The sequence below is a fragment of the Trachinotus anak genome, unplaced genomic scaffold (genome assembly GCF_046630095.1).
Source record: "Trachinotus anak isolate AG129_WGS33_773 ecotype Australia unplaced genomic scaffold, CSIRO_AGI_Tana_v1 ptg000026l, whole genome shotgun sequence".
In the NCBI taxonomy this organism is placed as follows: domain Eukaryota; kingdom Metazoa; phylum Chordata; class Actinopteri; order Carangiformes; family Carangidae; genus Trachinotus; species Trachinotus anak.
Window position 1 is genome coordinate 1,021,958 of NW_027273877.1, and position 6,000 is coordinate 1,027,957.

At 39.2% G+C, this 6,000-nt stretch overlaps 1 long non-coding RNA gene across 8 annotated transcripts in view; it reads right to left on the reverse strand.

Moving 5' to 3' along the window:
- The window catches only part of LOC139609933 (uncharacterized), a 290,241-nt gene extending 285,676 nt beyond the window's left edge, over positions 1 to 4,565 (reverse strand). For all 8 annotated transcript variants that reach the window (XR_011685416.1, XR_011685415.1, XR_011685421.1 and 5 more), the window contains exons 1-4: positions 4,448 to 4,565; positions 4,160 to 4,215; positions 3,341 to 3,429; positions 1,437 to 1,551 (exon numbers count right to left, since the gene is read on the reverse strand). This is a non-coding gene — a long non-coding RNA (uncharacterized lncRNA). The remainder of the gene's footprint in view (positions 1 to 1,436; positions 1,552 to 3,340; positions 3,430 to 4,159; positions 4,216 to 4,447) is intronic.
- Between the last annotated feature and the right edge of the window lie 1,435 nt (positions 4,566 to 6,000).

A 6,000-nucleotide genomic window follows, 5' to 3' on the forward strand; every position in this document is an offset into this window, starting at 1 on the left:
TTCTGTGACTGAAGACCTGCCAGCTCGGCCACCGGCCAGATAAATACAGAGATTATGACTTTTGATAACTGCGACACACCAGCTGGCTCAGCGCTCAACTCAGATGAAGTAGCTGCCATGACGGTGACGAGGAAAAGCTCTGAGATGGACTGAGGCACTTTCACTCTTCTACTTTCCATTAATTACTTTACAAATCAACAACCAAACCAAATATGTCTTACCAACTTTTACAAGGAAGAAGTAGTATTGTCTGTAGCCTGTGTTACTGCAGATTTATCACCACAAGGTCAAGGGTCAAACTTTTTAGAATATTTACTTATTTCCTGAAAAGTCTTTCCATGGTCTGCATAGGAAACAATACTATAAAAGTCTACATCAGATAAGACTTCTACCATTACCAGTCAAATTAAATTGTGTACTCAGGGTCTTCTCAGTTGATAACAGGAATGTGCCTGTCATAAAACAGAATAAGTGGACAGGATGCCATCTCCCCGCACATAGTTCAATTGCTGACTATCATGAAAAGTGCAAGAAATACTAACACAACATGATTCTGTTGACTCATAATTTCTCCATATAGGATTTTTTAAATATAAATGTGTCCCAGAGTGTTAAAGGCTAAAGAACAAACAAGCTAAACATCCACAGCCAAACAATTACCAGCATTAGGTTCATGTTGTTCACCAGTATCCTGCAATTATCCACCTTCAAGCACTTTTTAAGCATGTTGGATGTTGGTTTCTTTGTTGATGCAGTGGTTTCTTCCCACGTATACTCTGACAGGAATTGAAATTTTAAAGTTTTAGCACTCATGATGGAGGCTGCTTGGGTTTCGGTAACAAAAGGCAAGAAAGGATCATGTGGATGGAGGACAACTGACCGCTTTGGAAAGCACAAGCTCATATTAACATGACAAAAACATTCAGTTAGCCAGTGGCTGTTAATACAGATTCCCTCCTTTTCAGTTTATCACCCATCTTTAACCCCAAACCCCGTCCAGAGCAGTCCTAGAGGACAAGCTCTGATAGAAGGAGAGGCCTCTGTCAGTATCACAGCAAGGTGGTAATCAGGCAGGGATCTGTGGTTCACTGAAGCAATCAATGAAAGGATTGCAGTGTGTTCACATCTTGCAACTGTGCAGGATTATCAGGTTAGAGCGATCCATCATGGCCTGATAGGTGGTCAATGGCAGAGCAGCCGGAACTAAGTAAGTGGAAGAGGTACGATGCAGCTCGTGACCGTCTGCTTTTTAAATCTTAATGCTGCTGGAGAAACTTGTGTGTTGTTCGTCTGTCTGAGAGACAGACAGGAAAACTGACTCTGGAACATTATTTCCAGATTTGACTTTCTACAGTACTTAATGAGATCATGAAGTGACAGTGAAATTTTTAAGTATACAAGGAAAACAAAATTGTTGTGACACCCTGGTGGCTCACCTGGTAAAGTGCATGCTGTTAAGACTTTGTCCTAGTCGCAGTGACCCGGGTTCAAATCCAGTCCAAGGTGCTGCATATCATCCCTGACTTTCCTGCTCTCTCTCTCTCTCTGTGGCTGTCACAATAAAGGCATAAAATCATTTTAGAAAATAAAATAGTCAACTTAAAACTGGCAAAAACTCTTTATCAAGTCATTTTTATCTGTAATAAAGAGTAAAACATAAATTAAGCTTGTAGCCTACGGTCAGACTACGTCGTCTGTCTGACCGTCCAGTGTGTGCTGATATATCAAACCATCAGTTTGTGTGTTGCATCTGGTCTCAAACTGAAGATCCTGCCTTACGAGGTGACCTGACAGCTAAGTGGTTAGGGCACAGGCCACCTGAGTTCATATGCTCTGAACAGGTGAGTCACTGGTTCAATTCCCAACAGGTCTGAGTTTTTGCTGCACGTTATTACCCTCTCTCTCCCCCCTCATTTGCCAAAAATGAACTTAAAAAAAACACAACAGTAGGATGCCTTGGTGGCTTACCAGGTAGAGCACATACCCTTAAGGCTTAGTCCTAACCACAGTGGCCAAGGGTTCAAGTCTGATCTGTGGCTTTTTGTTGCATGTCACCCCTCTCTCTCTCTCTCCAAACCTTCCTGTCTCTCTCACTGTACCTGTTAATATAGGCTCAAAACGCCAGAAAAATAATAATAATAATTTAAAAAAGACACTATATTATTATCAACTGCTGTCCTGAAATTCAAAATCATAACCAATGATCCGGATCAGAACCCCCACCCCAAAATTTAATGGGCTCTTCCCTCGCTCTTGCCCCATCCCTCCACCAACTTCAGTGCAAATCGGTTCAGTACTTTCTGTGTAATCCTGCTGACAGAAGACAGACGTGCAGCCCACTAGCATTGTTCAGGAGACGACTTTAAGGATCATGACAGAGCTGGAGCCACAGTATAAAATTTCCCAAGTCACACCAAAGGGCATATTTCTTTCTTTTTAAGTCTTAATTCTTTAATTCTCCATCTTCCCTCCCTCTCTCTCTCTCACTCCCTTCTTTGTGTCTTTTCCTCTTCCTTCCCTTTTTCCCTCCATCCCCTCAATTATTTCTACCTCCCTACTTTCCTTGTCTTCTTTCTGCTTGACTGACCACAGAGCTCCATCATCATCGAAGACCCTGCCCAATTTTTGTTATAAAGGCAATAAATCATTCCAGCTTTCATCTATTGTTATTGATGAATGACCAATTATTTGTCATCTAATATGCTGAAAAACGATGACCCAGAGAGACGGATCAACTCCTTTTTTCTTCCTCCACTGGCTGATGTGACAGAGGACAGCAGTGACGGATTGTATCCTTAAACTGTTATTACATGTATAATGTGGCGCTCAAATCCAACATCTCACTTAGTCTCGGCTTCCGCCTTAAACAAATAAAAACTATATCAGTTACATTATCAGATAAAAAAGACAGGATAGTAAGATTTGCCAAGAAATTCTAATTAACTAGAGATAAATTAAAGCCAGGTAGGGTGTAATTACCCCTCCAAGGAACAGGTTCATATGGCTGGTTCCTTCTGGATCTGGTTTCAAGTCAGTAAAATACCCAGATTTCTTAAACTCCACAGATAACCAACAAAACCCTTATTAAATCACAGTTTGTGTCATTTGCCTCCCTCTCTCTCTCTCTCTCTCTCTCTCTCTCTCTCAAACACCTGATAATTTACCAACACTGTTCAAAACATTCAAAAATATACTCCAAATGTTAACCTAAGAACTTTGGCCTCAGTCATAAATGAATGTACAAACGCTTTATTTAAATTGAAAATATTATTTGTTGATTATATTTAGTTTTGCTTTCGACAACACAGACATAACGACATGGAAGCAGCCCTGTATTCACCTGTTCGGGGTTCCTCCATGGAGTTAAAAATGGTGTGTGCACCAGAGCGAGGCTGCAGCACGTCAGAAATCATTTTCACCACAGCACAGCTGCAGAAAGAGAAAGAGACGAAGAAAGAGATCAACCTCCATATGAGACGCTCAATCAATTTCTCCTGTGTCCCATCCATCACTGGCCATGGGTTTTACTCCAGGTGTATCTACTAAGCCTTCAGTTACCAAGGAGCTCAAATATCCCACCCCTGAAAAATGTGACTGCAAAGAAAACAATATTATAGAATATCAAGTACAAGTCAGATTAGATCACTCAATAACTAAACATCAATGTAGTATAAGTTATAAGGTGCAGAGCAAATCTTCAGCCTAATTAAATTAATTTTTTGTTAACTATAGTTTCTGGTCTGACTTATTGATTTGTAGTTAACTGGCAAACAATAACAGATGTTTGCCTTAATTAACCCACAGTGGGTTTGTTATCCATACTGTATGTGTATGTATCTGTATTGGTATATAGTAGGTCAAATGTAGCCTTTCTCCATAGAAATGTGTGTTTTCATGTCACAATAATGAAAAAACTTGACTAAAATTAATGACAAAACTCACTAGATGTGCATTTTCAATGTTTCAAGGTTCAGCTTTATATTCTGTGTGAGCCTGTTCAGTCATTACTTATTACATAGACTGTCGGCTTTAATTACACTGTCTGCACTGTTCATAGCACTTGTGTAGACTTGCACAGATATGGTGACTTCATATAACACTGACTGAAAGAGGAGCCGCAGTGGCTCACCTGGAGGAACCCTCTAGGTTTGGTCCTTACCTCAGAGGCTGGGGTCGAGTCCGGCCTGCATGCCATTCTCTCTCTCCCCAATGTCCCTGACAATAATAAAGTAAAAAAATATAATTATTATTATTATTATTAATTATAATAATAATAATAATAATTTCAAGTATGCAAAACCAAAACTAGTGTTTTAGTTTTGGTGTGTTGCTCAACAGGCTTGTGAATGAGTTAACCATATGTTTGCACGGCTAACTTTGACTGAAACCTTCAATGCAAGAGCAAGTTCTTCTGTCTAAGAGTAAAACTGTCAAACATCAAACTCACCTGAGTCCAGGGCGTGTGGGTCTGAGCGCAGAGGCGGGAAACGACAAAAGAAAAATCCTTTTTCAAAACGAGCCATTTTTTCACTCACGTTGATTAACAACGGGAAACACCTGTGCAGGTCAGCAGCAGGGGGCGTGGCGTTGCGTTGCGATGCTGCACTGTGATTGGCTTGTTCCGCCATCACTGTGCACAACCTGCAAGAGTTTGATCGCTGATCGAAAGGTGTCGTTAAATACTTCAGCAATACAGAGTTTGTTAGATTGACAGTCTGAACCTGTTCTTTCACTTGACTAATGATGGAAACATGAAGGGAAAGCAGCAGTTCCATTGTTTCTGTTATAAAGGGTCAAAGGTCATGACAATGTTTTGAGCCCAGAAATGCTTCTTCTGATTAAAAAGTCTGGTTAATGAATGAAAAATCCTCCCCAATTTCTTTATGACTGTTTTAAGGTTTTTTTCTGTGACAAACAATATTAATTTCAATTAATAATTGTTCAGTCACTTCCAAAACAAGGTAACAGTATACACACCCTGACTGAATCTTATTTTTTAAATGTGCAATTGTGAGGTTTTTAGATGTTTTTATCTTTCATATCTAGATTTTTGTGCGAGTTATTCAGTTTTTCAGCTTTAGTTAACAGCTGGTTATGTTTTCTGTGACCATGAGGTGACAGTATTTCATCCCCTCTCCATTTAAGATTTTTCCATTATATCAAAATACACTGAATACTACATCTATTTTAAAATATGTGCACCAGCTGTGGTTTTGACAGTATGAAGAGTAAATGTTATGTCTTGGTAACAGTGGATGTGTCTGAGCTGAAAAAAGTAATCATTTCCAGCATGTTTGGTGTTTAGGTGAAGTTAAAATATTCAGCCAGTAGATGTCAGCGTTTAATAAAATATTGAACCTCAAGTGCAGCACTCTCATTTAGACAGTGAAACTGAATTACAGCTTACATTCAGAATTCATTGCCACTATTGTTTCTAGGCAATTTTATAGCTGAGAAAGCATTGTTGCATTAATCAAACTGGGGTAAAAATGTCATAAATTAATCAGTCGATGTCTGTCTTCAGTATCAAGGTCGACAGGATGTATAAATGTTTAAATAAGCAGAGGAATGTCTGAAAAACGTACCGACCAAATTTAAATTTACCCACTATTCCTTTAGCTGCATATTCAGCCTTCACACCCAGGAGCAGTAAAGTCTGCTAATGGCAAGAGATGATTCCTGATTCCTGGTATTTCTCAAGATTAATTAACAAAACCATGGTTTTAGATGTATATTTTCATTCTACTGGGCAGGCAAGCTCTTTAAAAAAAGTACCAGCTAAGTGCAACAGGTAGATTTATGATTTTCTAGTTGTATTTTTGCTTCAATGTTTCACTGTCATTTGTCATTATTGCTCATAAATAATGCTGAAGAAGGCACGACAGCTTTATTTCCACTGTTTAGATATGAGCCTTCAATACATCGATGAAATGCAGTCTAAAATAACAGCTCTGGTTCTGTGAAGTGTTGGTGTTATGAAAAAAAAAGTGGCTCAGTCCC